This window comes from Protopterus annectens, chromosome 12.part0 (assembly GCF_019279795.1).
Source record: "Protopterus annectens isolate FY-2018-M chromosome 12.part0, PAN1.0, whole genome shotgun sequence".
Lineage (NCBI taxonomy): Eukaryota > Metazoa > Chordata > Ceratodontiformes > Protopteridae > Protopterus > Protopterus annectens.
In genome coordinates, this window is record NC_056746.1 from 716,051,662 (window position 1) to 716,071,279 (window position 19,618).

A 19,618-nucleotide genomic window follows, 5' to 3' on the forward strand; every position below is an offset into this window, starting at 1 on the left:
CAGGATGCACAACAGCAGGATGCCTTGTGGGAGGAACCCTGCAGGAGGATAAATGATGGTGGTCACAATCGCACCTATCAGTAGGTGCGCCGACACTGCACTGACCTCATAAGATGGGCGAAACAGCGTGCTAATGCAATTACCAGGGAACAAGGTGCAACAGGTGGGGGGGCTACTCACCCAGTCCCCACTCATATGTACCGAGGAGCTACTGGTCAACCTGGGGACACCTGCAGACCTCCATCCACAAGCTTTAGCTGGTATTGTGGAGGTGGGTGTCTCTCAACCACCGGGCCTGGAGTTGCCTGGTAAGTCAGTACTGCACATATAACGCAACTATATTTCACATAGTTACATGTGTTACTGTACAGTATGTAATGTAACATCATATGCAAGGCATGTATGCACACATACCACATACTATAGTCTGCTACTCTATGTATGCACAGATGTGCATACTCCATAGTATAGTGTATTGTACTGGCTTATGTGCTAACATGGACATTGCACCATGTAGCTATCACACAGATGTGGATAATGGTCTTACTGCTGTGACACTCCTATTTAGGTACCTCTGGCATTTTACAGCGACAGCAGCCTGTGTCAGGTGAGATTGCTATTATTTACCAGGCTTGATAATGCATGAATCATATTAATTGCATGCTATCTGACATAACACATGTACATTTAATGTATAGTGGTCCTGTTAATAAATACTGGTCAGACCTGCAATGCATCACAGTGGTACCCATGTGAAACAATTGAAGACTGTATGAATCACCTACACTAAACCTTCCAAACTGTCATTGCCAGATGTGTGGACAACAGTGAATACAATGGTGAAGGTGTGTTTCACTGTAGGGACAGGTACTACATATCAGCATTACACATGTTGGGAATACGAACAGTACTGTAGAGAGAGCATATGTGTACAAATTCTAAATGTGTTGGAGCTGGAGTATGACCAGCCCACAGGATACACCCTTGTAGAGTATATCCTTGCTATGAACGTCACACAATGTCATGTGCTATCTGACATGTCCATGACATGTAGTGTGCTGACTGCAACACTGCTCAACTATCCTGCAAAACATGGTCTCACATCTCATATATACCACTCTTTGTCTGCATAACCCTGTCCTCAGTGGAGCATATGACATCTATGGGTGTATGCCATATGGGATAACACTGGCGTGAAATAAGATGGCCATCACAACCATGGAACAAAACATGTGTAAACATGGCCATGGAGGATGGCCAGAGACATGAAGCAACACACGCAGTAGAAGTGATGTACATGTGTGTACACCCTGTTGTACATTGGCTCGACACAATACAACTATGGCCTTTGTGTAATGATGATATTGCAGGTGTGAAACATTAAATGTCATACAGGCCTGTGCACAGCTTGTGTAGGCATAACATGAAACCACCACATAACATGTCTTGAACATCTTGAGTGTGTCACGACATGAAAGCATTCACCTATACAGTATCCAAATACATACATGTGTTGCACAACATACACATACAACCACATCAGGCCACAGATACAGTACATTCACCTTGCTGGTGTCATACACCACTGTCATGCCTGCTCCTCATGTGTGTGAGGTACACAGATGGCATGTGGGACATAGAGTACTGCTAAGGTAGCCATGTGTGGGCATGGTTGGCAAGCATCAGTAATTGGTTGCAGATGTGCAGGGGTGTCATCCGTATACCCTTCTGTGACCTGTGTCACACATTCCACATTAGGGTTTAGTGTGTATACAGCTAAGTGACGTGGGTCACATTCCACATTAGAAATGTATTGTATGTGAACATAGTCATGGCTATGAATTGTGTCAGTAGCTCACACTGTATAGCAATTGTGAAGCCACATTATGCCCTGCAATGGCTATGCACATCAGCTCAATGTGCAGTATGCCACTGCATATTTGTAGGGTGGACAGACAACATTGCATCAGCTGAAGTCCCATGTTAGTATAACACTTCCCTGCATTGGGACACCATTACCGTACGGTAGATTGGAAAGTACGCCATCGTGTTACACATGTATGCATGTCATTCAACACATCAGCAGAAGACATGTCATACTACATGTGACTGGCAAGGTCATACACCATACAGCAGGCCAGTGTACTGTAACCTGTGCTGGTCTGTGGCACCATTTCAAAGTAGGGACAGCCATGTTAAACATGTGTGTACAGCCACATGCACAATGTCTAGACTCATCTCAGGGGTAGGAGATATAATGTTGAACAAACATGCACTGCTTTGGGGGAGATGTGCAAGATAGGGCTTAGGCAAACATAGTATGCAGTTGACATACCCTTCTGCTCATGTCCTCACACATAGGGGCGGTGGCCAACACAAAGCATCAGTGGCAGATGTACAAAGGTCAGCAATGGTCTGTTAACATGTGGTGTATGTTGCACACACCATGGCAGTGCAGTGCAATGGTGCAAAGTGGATGCATTGTGTTGCAGGTATGGGGCATAGGCTACTAACACAAATGGTGCAGTACAGGTATGTATGCTAACCACCACTACAATTGTGTAAGGTGCATGCCGTCTGCTATAACACATGCATGATGTTGTGTGCAACTCAGAGATGTATGATAACTACCACTATAATTGTCTAAGCTGAATGCCATCTGCCATATCAGCTGCATGTAGTGTGTGTGTATGTGTGTCTGTGTGTCTGTGTCTGTGTCTGTGTATGCCTGTGTGTCTCTGTGTGTGTGTGTGTGTGTGTGTGTGTGTGTGTGTGTGTGTCTGTGTGTGTGTGTTTGTGTGTCTGTGTCTGTCTGTGTGTCTGTGTGTCTGTCTTTGTGTGTCTGTCTGTGTGTCTCTGTCTGTGTGTGTATGTGTGTCCGTGTCTGTGTGTCTGTGCCTGCCTGTGTGTCTGTGTCTGTGTGTGGGTCTGTGTCTGTGTGTCTGTGTCTGTGTGTCTGTGTTTGTCTGTGTGTCTGTCTGTGTGTGTCTGTGTCTGTGTGTGTCTGTGTCTGTCTGTGCCCGTGTCTGTCTGTGTCTGTCTGTGTGTCTCTGTGTGTGTGTGTCTGTGGCTGCCTGTGTCTGTCTGTCTGTGTCTGTGTCTGTCTGTGTCTCTGTCTCTGTGTGTCTGTCTGTGTCTGTCTGTGTCTCTGTCTCTGTTTGTGTGTCTGTGTCTGTCTGTGTGTCTCTGTGTGTCTGTGTGTGTCTGTGTCTGTCTGTGTGTGTCTGTGTGTGCCTGTGGCTGTCTTTGTATGTGTGTCTGTATGTGTGTGTGTGTGTGTGTGTGTGTGTGTGTGTGTGTGTGTGTCTGTGTCTGTCTGTGTGTGTGTCTGTCTGTGTGTGTTTGTCTGTGTGCCTGTGTGTGTGTGTGTGTGTGTGTGTGTGTGTGTGTGTGTGTGTGTGTGTGTGTGTGTGTGTGTCTGTGTGTGTGTGTGTGTCTGTGTGTCTGTGTGTGTGTGTGTCTGGTATAACCTGTAATGTACAGTTCTTGTCTTCCCCTCACAGGTGTTGATGTAGGTGTTTTGCCCTCCTGCGGTCCACCTGATGTTCGTGTCCCCACAGACTCTAGCAGTGATGATGATAGTATGACTGAGGTACAGGCAGGATTGTCAGGGGCTGAATCTGTGCCATTGGTTGCCATTCCACCTGTATCCCCCTCATCTTCGCTCACAGTTCCCATGCCTACACATACCCCATCACCACTGGCCATAGAGGAAGGACAGTTGTTGGGTGGTAGCATGAAACAGGAAAGTGTGGAGACTATGGAAGGTGTGCCTGCACACCATGATCCCAGTCAACTGACTGGTGATGTCCCACAAAGGCATGTGCCCAGCACTAATTGTAGGAGGACCACAGGCTAACATGCCCATGCGAGACAACGCACATCAGCTGGAGTCACCAGATGCATGTTTCAGGCTGTAATGGAGGCACAGGCATGTGCTGAATGGCACAACAGAGAAGGTCTGAGGCTTCAGAGGGCTGCTGTCCCTTCATTAACTGACAACATCCAAGCACTTGCAAATGCTCACCATCATCTTTTAGATGTTTTGGATAGACGATTTGGTGACATGGTAGGAGTCCTTGACTGTGGCATGTCAATCCTCAAGCATGGAGTGTCTGCGCTGGTGGGAGTGAGGTGTCGGGCAAATGGACGTATGTCAGCTACATCACCTGTTGAAGGTCTACGTGAACATGCTACTGCACATGCCCGCTTCCATAGTGGTGGTAGCAGCAGCAGTGCAGCTGGTGCTGTGCAGTCCACACTAGGACACAGTAGGCCATGTGCATGTGGTCCTGGATGGTCCCAACAGGGACACGATTCCAGTGGACATGTGTCATCAGACAGTATCCAATCTGCACCTGTGCCTTGTAGTGCCTGTGCAACCTCTGGCAGGCATAGGTCAAGTGTCCTTGGCCGGACACCGTGAACTGTGAAACCTGCCTTGTACATTTTGCAGCTGTCAATAATACCCCTGTGTAGGCCAGCCACATGCCAGACCCATGTGCCTGTATACACACACACACCAGAAACAAATGTAGGGCACCTCAACACACACACGCATAACATCCACACACACCCAATGATATCACAGGCCCTAATACACACACATGATGTCATCCAATGGTGCAGCCTAGGCCTCTGGCAAACATTATCACCTTGTGCATATGATGATGCCTGTGCCGCATCCCTGTCATCCACACCATCGGTGCAGGGACATGCTCATATGGCCTGATGCACAGGGTGAACATACTAGGTAGACAATTGTAGATTAATATTGTTGAGTAGTGTTGAGAGGCAGCCGACATACCATGTATTAAAGTTTTAGAATGCATTTTCTACGTTTCACAGTATGTATCATGTGTAATAACACTAACAGCATGTTGATCTTGACATGCTGCCTTCCTCTTTCAGGTGTAGTTGCATGTGATTGGGGATGTCGCCGTTTACATTTAGTGTCCCATATGTACATGTTGACTAACCACAGGTCAGTATGATAATACCTGCATGCACTTTGTAGCTTTCACATCACAGTTATAATCTCCCATGTTTCAATTATGTTTACTGTTCTAATGATCCAAGAGCATGACAGCTGTGTAGTAAGCTACTGTGTTCAGAGCCGTCACATCCATAGTGGGTGACATCACAGGTATAGTTACCTGGAGTGGGGAGGAGGTAAAAGAGTGGTATGGCGGATAACAAGGGTAAAGGCCAGTGGAAATAGTGGCTTCTCATTGGGAAGCTTTAATACCCACTGCCATAACAGCATGCAAACACAGACACACCCACACACTCATGGATTCACAGACACAGTAACACACACTCTGACACACACAGTTGCCAGTGTTCGGATGAGAATCCCTGCCTATGTGCATATCATCATTATAGTACTACACAATTACAAGATGCGCCACAGAGATTACACATGTACAGGTAGTCGGAATGGCCTAAGATCGAGGACATCAACATGGATACTACAGTGCAGTGGGTGTATGTGGGGTGGGGGGGGTCCTTATGTAGGCTATGTAACAACAGATCACACTCCAGGGTGTACATGTTAACAGGCGGTTAGAATGCTCATCTAAGATTGATTATATTAACAGGGATACTAGATTGCATTGAGTGGATGGGGGGAGGGGTCATTAACATTTCACTATGGTAAAATACAGCCTCACACCAGGGACCGGACAACCATACACACGGACAGACACACACACACACACACACACGCACACACACACACACACACACACACACACACTGTGGCATTCACAAAGATATACACCTATGTCACACACATACAGACACTTTACATATGTGAGGTTCAACCACCTGCCTATGCCTTTCTTTCTACACTTCACTCTGTACTGATGTCAACAACAGTGTTCAGGAGAGTGAAAGCATGTGGGATGTATTCCCAACTATACATGACACACACACACACACACACACACACACACACACACACACACACACACACACACACACACACACACACACACACACACACGTGCCAGTACTGTGAATCAAACACCTGCCTATCTCATGACAGGTATTACAGATGTACAGCACTATCGCATTCGCTACAAAGCTTACTGACTCTTTCCTTTGCCAACTGTACTGATATATGCACAATATATACACAGGGGAGGCATTACTGTTACAGGTGTCATGAGGTTTGCCTTCAGTGTCACCCTTACTGCATTCTATGTTGTCTGTCTTCCACTTCACTTAACAAAACCTGACCTTAGCAGTTACACAGGTTATTGTAGGAATGGTTGTACCACACCAGTGAGCTGTCCTCAGTAATCATTCATCTGCAAAGTAACCCCACCACTTAGTAGTCATGTCCAAACATCTGTCCATACCTCATGTATAGCTTACTGTACTTAGAGCATATCACCATATACAGTTAGCAATGTTGAGGCTGTATTGCAAAAGCATGATGTACTAAGACAACAGTCACCTTCAAACATCAGACACTGAACACACATGAAATCTACATAAACATCAATACATGTACACATATGCGGTCTACATCAGTAAGTGCACTAGCAGGTCAAGAAGATACATTCCACAGCTTCCCTATGCCATGTGTGAAGCATAACCGAGCATTACACCATAATGGATGTTGTATTCATGTACTGATAGGACACAACCACCTTCACCGAGTAGCCAAGTTTACATATATGACAACAGCACATATCAGCAAGACACACACAGCATTATTCCATGTCATGCTCCTACAAACTGTTACTTGACAGTGCCATGTTGAAACCAGGGCACTGAATGGTCAACAGTAAGCACATTATATTTGCCACATACATCTCATGTTTACTGGAAGAGTGCCAGCAATGTGCTCTGATAGAGCTAGGCAGTACACTCATTCAAGCATGTGCGAGGTCTTTGGCTTGTAATCATCTCACACCAGCATGTACTGGCTATTGTGGTACTAAGGTTAATGTCCAGACAACACACAGCATGCATGGCTTACAACTGTTGACATGGGGTATATATAGGAGCTCTGGCCACACATGGCTGTACATATCATGGACATATCACCTGTGACTACTCAGGAACATACAGAGCTAAGCTGGATTTCCCTGAGTCTATCGATACAGGCCTTGTGTAGGTCCTATGATCCTGTTATTTGGGTATGTTTGTAGGCATTGCATTAGGTGGACATGTCTAATGACATACATGCCATATGGGGTGTTGTATGATATGATAGGTGTTATGGGTGATCAGTAGAGAGGGAATATTACCTCTATTAACATAGATATCAAACCTTATGTACTCTTAGCATGCTATCTGCCATGTGCATGTGTGTAATGACTGTAGCCACCTGTATGTAGAAAGGATAATGAAAGCTATGGTAATGTCATTTATGTTGTATGAGTGTGGGATGTACAAATCCAGGGCAGGTACAGTTAGGTCATATCCAACTATGATGGTGTTGTTTACTGGTGTACAACAACAGTTGACCGTGTTAATGCTGACAACATCCGAGGGACCCTGGTATGTGTATAACTGAGCTAGTTACAAACAGTGGTATTATTGCATTGCATAACACATTATGCAGCTGTGTCTGTACATGGGTACTTTGCACAGTTGATGTAGGCCTAGGTACAGTCCACCAATCGAAGGTTATCTGGTGGTCTACCATACTATGTCATACCACATATGGATGTGTGTTGGTAGCCTGGGGACAAGGTGGTGGATGTATATGAGGATACAACCTAGAATGCAGCATTTGCCACTGTCACCTGTACCTGACTCATCGGTGATGCGTTATGTCAGAGTAGTGGTCTTTATATGTGAGTAGCCTTTATGAATATGTGGACACCACCACCTGGAATAGTCCATACCACTGTTATGGCCCACATGTCTGGATCCGAGTTATATGGTGGAAGTGCAATTGTGCACTACAGAACCTTCAGCCAGGTGTTCCTCGCTGCACAGATGTCAGTATTCCCCATTATAGGTTCTACATTGAGCAAATGGGTTACTAAATCCACACATCTAGCACTGGTTAGCATAAGTATCCAATGCAGTTGTATTGTAGGTGTCAGGGTGTTACTTCTGTGTGTAGGACATTTACCTTGGAATGTGGCTATATGGGTAAATGTGACCTAGGTATTATCCACACACACGTGAAACATGGATGCATGAACTCTGTGTCGAAGGCTTGTTGTTCAGTCATGACAGCCTGGAATGACAGACACTGGACAACCTCATAATAACAGCAGGACATTGGCTCATTGTTTTGGTCTAGCAGTTGCCACTCGTACCATGACATCACTGTGAGTGGCAGTAATGTGCTTGGTAGCAAATGCCTCATGTAAGGTGATGGAAAGCAGCAGAAATTGTGTGTATGACCAATGTGAGGTATACTTAGGGTAGCAGTCCTGCTAATAATGACAACTATTAACACAGCCAGGAGAGGTCATCTTGACACCTGCACCTCAGTACCATTACACAATGTGGCTCACACATTATGCTTGCAAATGCCACTGTTCCACATATAATGCCACTCTCCACAACCTGCTATCAATATATGCCTTTCAGGGCAGCAAGGTGTGTGACACATGCTGTAGGTAGCATCCGCCTTTTTTGTCCCCGGTAAACTATTGCCTGTCACATCCACACATGCATGAATGTGTATACCTAACATATATATGTCAGCACAACATGTTCTGTAAATGTAAGTGTATGAGCATGGACACTGTGGCCTTCTGTGGTTAGAATTGGAGTGCATCCCAAACAGCCCTGTGCTAGTAAGTGTGTGAGCGTACCCACTGCCACCTTCTGCAATTTGAGTCAGTGCATCCAACAAGCCCTTTGTTACCAAGTGTATGAGCATGCCCAGTATAACCTTGTGTAGTTGTAGTCATAGTGCATCCCAAATGGCCCTGTGCTACTAAGTGTATGAGCATGCCCACTGTAACCCTGTATAGTGATAGTAGTTGTCCATTCCACAGATGGGCATATTCCAGTTCAGGTTCCTGTTATGCTACAACTATACCTCTCAGGCCTACCTATGTACTACCTGCAGATGATGTGTCTTGTTTGTGCATACAGGTTGTAATGGACACCTACTTTAAACACACAGGTTTACAACTATGTACTTCATGACTGTTGGTCTCCCTGTTGTTGTCCTCAATCTTAGAAAGGCATTCTGACTGCCTTGGAATGTGTAATCTCTGTGGCGTGTCTTGTAACTGCATAGTATTGTAATAGTGATCTGTAAATAGGTAGGAGTTTTAATCCCACCACTGGCAACTGTGTGTGTGTGCTTGTGTGCATGACAGCAAATGCCTGAGTGTGTCTGTCAGCAAGTGGCTGTGTGTGTGTGTCTTAACAAATGCCTGAGTGTGTGTGTCAGCAAATGGCTGATTGTGGTTGTGTGTGTTTATTTGTGTCTGCATCCTGCCATGACAGTGGGTTTTGCTACAGTCCAAAAAGATACCACCTATTGCACTGGCCTTTATACTTGTCAACCGCTACACCTCTCTCTTCCCCCTTCCTCACTGCAAGTAATAGCACTGGATGTGTCCCCATATACAGACTAGCGTAATCCCCAGCATTACTAAGTTTCATATAGAAACCAAATGTGAAACTAAGCCTATAGCAGCTAAGTAACACTTTAACGTAAGGTGTATACCTGTAGTAAATCAGGGCAATCTGTGTTATTTCTTCAAACACTATATTGCAAACCCAGAAATCAGCAAATTTGGCTACTCAAAAGTACAGGAAATACCTAGCAAAAATTGGAACTTTAATTGTAAAAAGGCTAAAACTGTGAGCCCCATAGTCAAAGAGTGTACTACTAACTAATTTCCTTTCAGAAGCTTGCAACTTGTGTCTGGATTAGCCCCGCTACGCTCGGGCTCACTCCGCGCCCCTCCCTGCCCCCAAATTCCACCCACCCACCCCAGTACCTCTAACTTTATACCACTCTAGCCACTCCCCATATTTCAACTACCAATCTCTGCTTCCCACGTCACCAAACATCCTGCCCTTTCAATACAATCTTACTCTGGTAACCATCCTATAAGCTCTGTAAGCTTAATTAACCCTGAATACTCCCAATCACCTAACAAATAATGCAAACAAACAAAAATAAAATGCTAATTACCGTACTCCCAATACTATTCCTAGTACATCACCTCACTGCTTACGAGCATATTGACCTACTGCAAAACCAACACCCAAAAGCTCAAACATCCACTCATGATGTTTCACTCAAGTTTAAACATCTACCCATCCTCCACTCACCAAGTATAGTGTCTCACACAAACTACCGCCCACACAAAATCACAAAATGTAAACCCAAAGACAAAGACTATATAAAACTAATCAACAAGCTCCTAAAACTAAGAATATCCTATCACCAAAACCTTACAAAACATGGGGACATTCATCCCAACCCTGGCCCATACACACTCAAAAACTCACACTCCACTACCACATATACTCCCACTAACTCTCTTCTAGCATTTCATCTAAATATCAGAAGTATTAATAATAAAATCCCCAACCTTCATGCCCTCTTAGCAACTCACTTGCCAGATATTATGTGTCTTACAGAAACGTGGCTTAAACCTACTACTACTGATACTGAAATAACACCACCAGGCTATAATATTCATCGACTTGACTGCATTACAAAGAAAGGTGGTGGGATAGCAATTCTATATAAAAATACACTAACTGTTCATAGAGAATCAGTAAACCCACCCCAATTCAATAATGCAGAACTCTTTATAACCAAACTACAAACTAGCCACAATAAATACCTGAACATCATCTGTGCTTATATACCACCAGGTAACAATATAACTACCCTAGAAGAAATCCTTTACTAGCTAAATACTACCTACCCCCAAGAAACCATAATCTTTGGTGACTTTAATATAGAGTGGCACTCATGCTCAACCATACCCCCCACCACACCTATAAACCTAGTTGGATATAAGCAGACCATTACCTCCCCTACCAGGATCCATAAACCAACCAGTAGGGAAAGTATCCTAGATTGGATATTAGTCAATAACCAAGCCCAACTATACACAACCGGTACTCTCCCTGATGACCTCAGTGATCATCATCTGACCTATATCATAAAACACAAGGCAGGGACCCCCCACCAAATCAAATACATAACACGCAGAAATAAAAAGAATTTTAACCCTGCAACTTTCTTAAATGAACTAAAGGCAGTTGACTGGTCTAAACTAAAAAAGCAACCATTAGAAGAGGCCATAGCATATTTCAACAACAACTTCATTAGCATCCTTGACTCCCAGGCTCCAGTACGTACGTTAAAAACAAAATCTAAACCAGCACAATGGCTAACTAGGGAGACCAAGTCAAAAATCAAAATAAGAAACAAAGCCTGAGCCTGCTGGCGCTCAACTAAAACCCCACTTGACCACTTAAAATACCGGCAACTCAGAAATGAAACAAAAAAATCAATTATGCTAGATAAAAAAAGCTACTAAACAAGCATCATAATAACCCTCAAAAATTCTGGGCAAGCATAAATCAGATCCTCCATCCAGGACAGTCTACCACCCCAACCCCTGCCAACCTCACTAACATATCCCCAGAGTGCATAGCCGATGCCCTTAATAGCTATTTCACTGAAACCATACAGTCGCTAGCAAATCAACTAACCCCACTAAATTCCAACACCAGCTCCAACCCCACTAGTAACCATCCCCAATTTAGTTTCCAGCCAATCTCCACTACCTATATTAAGACATTGTTAACAAAACTAAAACCTACTACCCTCTCTGCTGACCTCCTCCCTGCGGAGTACTTACAAATAGCTGCTGAAGCCATTGCTTACCCTATAGCTATACTAATCAATAGAACATTGTCCGAAGGTACTATCCCCTACCTTTGGAAGATATCCCATGTCATCCCGCTTCATAAAGGTGGAAATTCCACAGAATTATCCAACTATAGACCAATTGCCATTCTTTCCCCATTAGCCAAAATAATGGAAAAATGTGTTCATAAGCAACTAATGCAATACCTAATACAAAACAACTTACTATCTAACTCCCAACATGGTTTCAGACCACACCACAGTACCACATCTGCCCTCCTTGACTTTACAAATGCCATAAACCAAAATAGGAATGATAACAAAATATCCTCTGCCCTCTTTCTTGACCTGTCAAAAGCCTTTGACATGGTCAACCATGAACTCCTCATTCTCTCACTTAAATCTATGTCCCTCAATAGGTACACAATCCAGTGGTTCCAATTATACTTAACTGGCAGACAACAGGCAGTTGTATGGCAGAACAAGTTATCCAACCAACTACCACTCACCCTTGGTGTCCCTCAGGGCTCTATACCGGGACCACTACTTTTTTCTATCTTCATCAATAACCTCCATACAGCTATTCCTAAGGCTACCTGCATCCAATATGCAGATGATTCCACTCTCATCTGCCCAGCCACCTCTCCAGCAGACCTACAAAATGCAACCCAAAATACATTAAGCACTATTGAAAACTGGCTCACTAACCAATGTTTGTTACTGAACCCCAACAAAACCAAACTCCTACTCTTTACTCCCACTAATAGAACCACCCCTTTCTCATTCACTGTTACTTCCAACAATGGTACCACCATCTCCCCAGATACCCACACTAAACTTCTAGGAGTCATTATAGATAATAAGCTCAAATTCGACCTACAGGTCAACAAAACCGTTCAGACCATCAATAAAAAACTCGGATCAATGTACAGAAACAAAGCATTCTTAACCCCACAGGCTACAATAGCAATTGCCAGGTCACAACTACTCTCTACTATTACTTATGCCTCCCCCATTCTCTCAAACCTAAATAAGTCAGAACTGAATAAGCTCTCACACAGTTATAGCCAGATTCGCAACTAACTCCACCTACAGAACACATCACTGCCAGAACCTGAAACAACTATGTTGGCTTGAACTCCCCAACTTAATTACACTAAATCAACTGTTAGTTGCCCACAAAGTTCTTTATAATCCTGAAAATACCCCCTCACTCTCTAATATAATAAAACCATACAACAACCTGAGATCACTAAGATCGGCCGACAAAATAATGGTCCAAACTTACAAAGCCAACAATTCTGCAGGGGATTCTCTGTTTGCCAACTCTGTTGCCAAGACTTGGAAATCTCTACCAAATCATATCACCTTGCAATCCTCCTTAAACCTTTTCAAAAAAAGCATTACACAGCATCTTACACTCAACTGGCTTTGTCCATGCTCCTTCCCTGACTAAGCTGTATCATTATTCACTCTAACTAACCAACTTGTTTTCTAACACTTTCAGACCTTTCTCTACAAGCATACTGTGCTGATTGTAACTGTTAATGTAATTGTGAGTTTTTTTTTTGTAAACAAATGCTATAATACTATATATTTACTACTATATAACTTTTTCAATATAAATAATCTGTGTGTATATTCTTTGAAGAAACTGATGTTATCTTGTTGGAGCTTTTCTCCCCGGGCCTCCACTGAAAATGGACATATATCCAGTTGGACTATCCCGGTAAACAAATGTAAAATAAATAAATAAATAAATAAATAAATAAATAAATAAGTAATCAGTCCTGTAATGTCACCCAGCTCAGAATTGGAATCAGAGTAAGTGTAATTGTATGTGTTCTGTGGCACATACCCCAACTGCATACCACTGTACTAGTTACCTTTACATAGGCAAGACGTGTATGCACAATACTGGCACATGTGTGCATGTTTGTGTGTGTGACTACCTTGTAGCCAGGCATACACATGTGTAATGTCTTTTATTACACCATGTTAGCCATCTGTGGTGACTGGTGTCTACAAAGTATTACATAGTTAAGAATGGTAAAGAATACACAGTCAAGCATGACTACAGTTGGGTATGTTATTTTCCTGTGCCACTGTTGAGCAGTGACACAGAAGTGGTTGCCGGGGTGTAAGTCCATACCCATCATTCCCCCACTCTAACTCCACAATTAGCGGGGTAGATTACATTAGTCATCATTCCCCACCCCAAACTCCACATACAGAACAGCCATCCCTTCTCAGCTGAACTGATTAAAATGTAAATGCTATAACACAGGAGATGCCTCTGTTTTGTGTACGCGTCAGTTCATTTGGACCCCTTCTGTCACAAAGGGTGTTCAGACATGTGTGTGTGTGTGTGTGTGTGTGTGTGTGTGTGTGTGTGTGTGTGTGTGTGTGTGTTGTGTGTGTGTGTGTGTGTGTGTGTGTGTGTGTGTGTGTGTGTGTGTGTGTGTGTGTGTGTGTGTGTGTGTGTATATATATATATATATATATATATATATATATATATATATATATATATATATATGGCGTGGTGTATGTGTATATGTATATGTGTATATATATATATATATATATATATATATATATATATATATATATATATATATATCTATATGTATGTGTGTGTGTGTGTGTGTGTGTGTGTGTGTGTGTGTGTGTGTGTGTGTGTGTGTGTACACATCCCGTAGGTGTATATATATATATATATATATATATCTGGGTCTACTTTAGAACACCGACACGCCAGTTCGCCGACACACAAACCACCGACACCAAACAACCGACAACACACAATACCGACAACGCAAAACACCGAACACCATTACACCGACACACTACACGTAAACAACACATTACACTACATTACATATCCACTAGCCCTAACCCAAACCCTAACCCTAAGGTCCGACACTACCGCAAACTTACCCTACCTGCACCCTAACCGTAACTCACTTAACCCACCCCTAACCCTAAGATCCGACACTGCACACTTACCCTACCTGCACCCTAACCCTAACTCACTTAACCCACCCCTAACCCTAAGGTCCGACAGTACCAGACACTTACCCTACCTGCACCCTATTCCTAACTTACTTAACCCACCCTAAAACATAAACCCGTCACTAACACACACTTACATTACCCAAACCCTAACTCCGACACTACCGCACACTCACCTTTCACAAACCCTAACCCTAAATCCCTCACTATTGCACACTTACCTGTCCGCTCCCTAATCCTAAATCCTTCACTAGTGCATACTTACCAAGTCGCGCTTACACGTTCCCCTTGTCGGTCTTCCAGCTGTCGGGATTTCAACATGTCGGTCAACTGCGTTGTCGGTCCTTTCGCGTTCCTCTTCCGCGTGTCGGCGAACTGGCATTTCGGTAATTTGAAGTAGACCCATATATATATATATATATATATATATATATATATATATATATATATATATATATATAAATATATATGTAGTTATGACAGTTGTACAGATGTAGACTTGTCATTGTTGTTTCACAGAGTACAGTACATTCAAGGGTACTGTACACATGTACACAAAGTGACTGTCCCATTTGGTTTCAGTACTGTGGGATACCTGTAGTAAGATATACATTATAAACTTCATGCAACATGTATACAACCCCCAGTGACCTCAGTGTGCATGGTCCAGCGTTCAAGACCTGCAAAGCTTGTTGATACTGTCAATTAGGACTGCATAAGACACTTTTAAGCAGTTGTAAGCAGGTGTAAATGTGTTTTTGTGACAGTAAGCAGTGGGTACACACAGGTAACAGAAATGAACAACTCGCAATACTCTTGAAATGCCCTTCTTTGCAATCTTGCTGATGTTACCCACATATGAATACACCTCTGGGACTACTGTAACCCAGTCTTCTCCATGGTGCATGCTGTAACTGTGCAATGCTGTAGTGTGTTAAACTATTTTGGTAGGTGTTCTAATCCCAGACAGGCCAACTGTGTGTGTGTGTGTGTGTGTGTGTGTGTGTGTGTGTGTGTGTGTGTGTGTGTGTGTGTGTGTGTGTGTGTGTCATTCTGCCTGAGATAGGAACAATGCTGTTTAGAGTATGCACACTCTTTACAATTCACATAACCACATTTGGCAATCCTGCTGTTGTCACCCACCTAGTAATACACCTCTGGGACTGCTTTAACCCAGTAATCTCTGTAGTGTGTGCTGTAACAGCATAATGCTGTAGTGTGATAAACTAGTTTGGTAGGGGTTCTATTCCTAGACATGGCAGGTGTGTGTGTGTGTGTGTGTGTGTGTGTGTGTGTGTGTGTGTGTGTGTGTGTGTGTGTGTGTGTGTTTGACAGTCAGAGCCTGTGTAGAGGTGGCTGTGAGTGTCTAACCACTGGACATGTTGGGGAGTGGATTTTGTAGTTTTCCTATATGGTGTCTGTATTATATGTCACAATGTCCACCTCACAAGGAGTACAGATGTTAATCAGCCAAGGGATTGTGTTGGCAAGCCATACCCCTACATCTGGAAAAAGGCCTGGTGAACAATGTATGCAACCCTACTATTACTCGGAATACGTTCAGAACCCATGTGTCATACACAAACACACTTGCCTAGAATATCCCACTATGTTGCTAGTACCCTGCACATTGATGACAGATAGTAGGCATGGTGTGATTCCAGTGGGCTGCAGAGGGCATGGCACCCTGTCCAGCAGTACAATAGGCACATAATTGTGGACACTGTGCCTTCACTATGTTCCCCACTGGATGCCTGCAACATATGTGGTGCCATCAGATGTGATCCACAGAAGCCATACAATGCCTTACACACGTGCCCTGTATGGGCTGATGCCACTGACACCAGGGAATACCTGTATCATGCTATCAATGCAGGTGCAGGGTCAACCTGCTGTCTATAAGCAGGTCCTGCCACACCAGGCCAGTATTGGCATATCTGAGGATAATAGTCTGTGTACACAACATGTACCAGCCAAACCAGGTATACTTGTACATGTCACTGTACATTATTGTGGGACGTGCACATCCCAGGCAATGTCCATGTCAAGGACTATCAAACACAGACATGGCATGCAGTGCAAAGCAATGGCCATACACAATGGTAACCAGGATGTCAGGACAGTTTATACAATACCAATCTGTGTGGGACATTGCAGACACTACACCCCTGTACCACACTGCACACCATTGTCAGGTGTCATGATGCCAAGGATTACCCCTCACCCAGCCTTGTACAGCCATCTTGCACAGCCAACCACTACATACCCATGAAGCAATGCACACATGCATGTCAGTCCTGGCACCTTGTGTCAACCACAGTCACACCCAGTATAACTCCCATTGGCATACCAACTGATGTCAGACATGTTCACATGCCCTAGCCCATAGAACCTCCAGATTTCCTGTGGTGCATGTAGTACCCGTGCATTACTGCAGTGTGGCAAACTAAGTAGTTAGGTGTCTGAGTCCCTTAGAGAGTGTGGTTGTGTTGACAATGACATCTGTTCATGTATATATGTCTACTATATCTCTGTTGCAGATGTCGCTCACCAGCACATATATATGTTCTTACAGCACACCAGCATGTCAGCTTTGTGGCACATGGAGTAACTGCATGCACTTGTAATAGTAATGACTAGTCAGACAGGGGTTTGAACCCCTGTACTGGTATGTGTGTGACAGACAATGCTTAGATTTTAGTCTCCAGGCCCTTCTCTGATGTACTTTGCCTCTGTCTGTCCCTCCCACACACTTTCTGGTGGATGTGGGGTTATACACCTGCTCAGCAGCAGCTTGTGTTTTGTAAGTGATGGTCATGATCAGGTGATGGCCTCTGCACCTGTTGCAGTCCTTTTCTAGCTGACTGCATGTGGAACAGCTGTGGTGATGTTCCCATAGCCAATTGCATGGAAACACAGTACAATATCTAAGAACATCATGTTGGTGTTTGCCGATGACAGTTGCTGTGAGTGGAACCTGGCTCTGGTGTTTGGTAAACGACATCACAGATGATATCTGGATGTTCCTCAAACAACATACACAGTAGAAAATAGCATAAAGACAGGAGGGTGATGCGCCAGACATGACTACAGCATCTAAGTGTAGCTATGCTTCATTGAGACTGCTGCCAGTTTAACAAGTTGTGTGTGGTAATGACTATTCTGCACGTTTTAAAACTGACAAGACAGTCCTCTGTTTGTGAGGAAACCCCCATCTGTAGGGCCATCTGTGGACTAGTCAGTGTGTGGAACTATTTTTTCCTGTGTTACTCACTGAACACACATCTGTGCACAGCAGAATCATAGTGTGAGGATTGCAGTCAGTGCATGGTGATACTGATGAGAGTTACTGCCATCACATCCCTGATTGGACATATGTCACATGAAACAGTGGTATGACAGTCACTATCTGGGGTTCTCAGTGACATGCCAATAATGGGCCACTGTTCATAGCCGCAGTCACAAGTCTTCTACACTTTGTACAGATGTCATGCAGTATATATGCATGTGTTGTGCTCCCTCTGCAAATGTATACCATCTGTTGTGTTGGGTTGATGGTCATATCTATGCATACTGTTATAAGTAATCCTGAATGTTGTTGACTTTTACTAAGCCATATCTGTGTTAAAACTGCAACACCATAGGCTGTATGGGTTTGGAGGTCCCAGCAGAACCTCCTGTCCCACTTCAGCTGGCCATGGCACCAGGCACCAGCACATCTGGAGCCCAGCCTTGGACATCCACCTCTGTTGGCTTTGCACCACCTTCTGGTAGAACCACCACTGAGGATGGGGCTTGTCCCCCCTGGGAGCAGGTCCAGACAGGACCTTGTCCACTGTCGTACAGTCCCAGACATGGTGCGTAGGGGGCTCAATAAGGGGTTTTGAGGCTAGACACACCAGCTTGAGAGCAGAGTTTCACATTTACAGGGTGAGCCTGCTCCTCCTAGACAGCCCCCAGCACAGCCACCTTTGCAGCTGTTTTGGTGCAGTGGTGGCTGCCCATGGCTGAGGACCTCCATCCCACTGTTTCCATCTGGGGGCTCATGGGCTTGTGACTGCCAAACACCCCTCCCCGTCCAAGGTGTATCCCCCCACATGTGTCATATACTGACCCTGTATGCTGTCTTGTCTGTCATCCTACCCAGCCTATCCTCCACAAACATACTTACTCTCCTTCCCCTACATCCCACTCTCACCCTACAGAAACAAAAGGCCAATCAGTTCCTATTACAACATTTCCCCCATACATAGCTGTCCATTTCACACATGTGTCCACTGGGAACATGTAGCCCTTTTAATATGCCTCGCAACATACTCCAGTTGTCCTCACCCCGTCTCTCAGGCACACGATCCTGGTATGCACTTGACTCCTAAAGGTTTCAGGTGCATGTGATGCAGACAACTCCATTGTACACACAACACTACCAGTCCCTCTATGGTTACCCCATTTACCTTTTTCATGATGATGATGTCATACACAGCACCTTGCAAGAGTACAGTTCTCACATAATGTTTGGACAGGAACTGTTGTGTTAATGTAAATAAAATGCACAGAGTGATGTATTTGGCCAATGTACAAATGGTTGTGTGTATTAATGACACATGTCTGTCTGAGGGAGTCTTGATATAACATAGGACACCACCACTGCATAATACAGGCATTGCTGGTGTTTCTCTTTTCATTCCTTTGTAATGCTTTGTTGTCACATGGGATGTTCTTGATATATCTATATATATGTATGTATCTGTATCTGGACATAAACACACA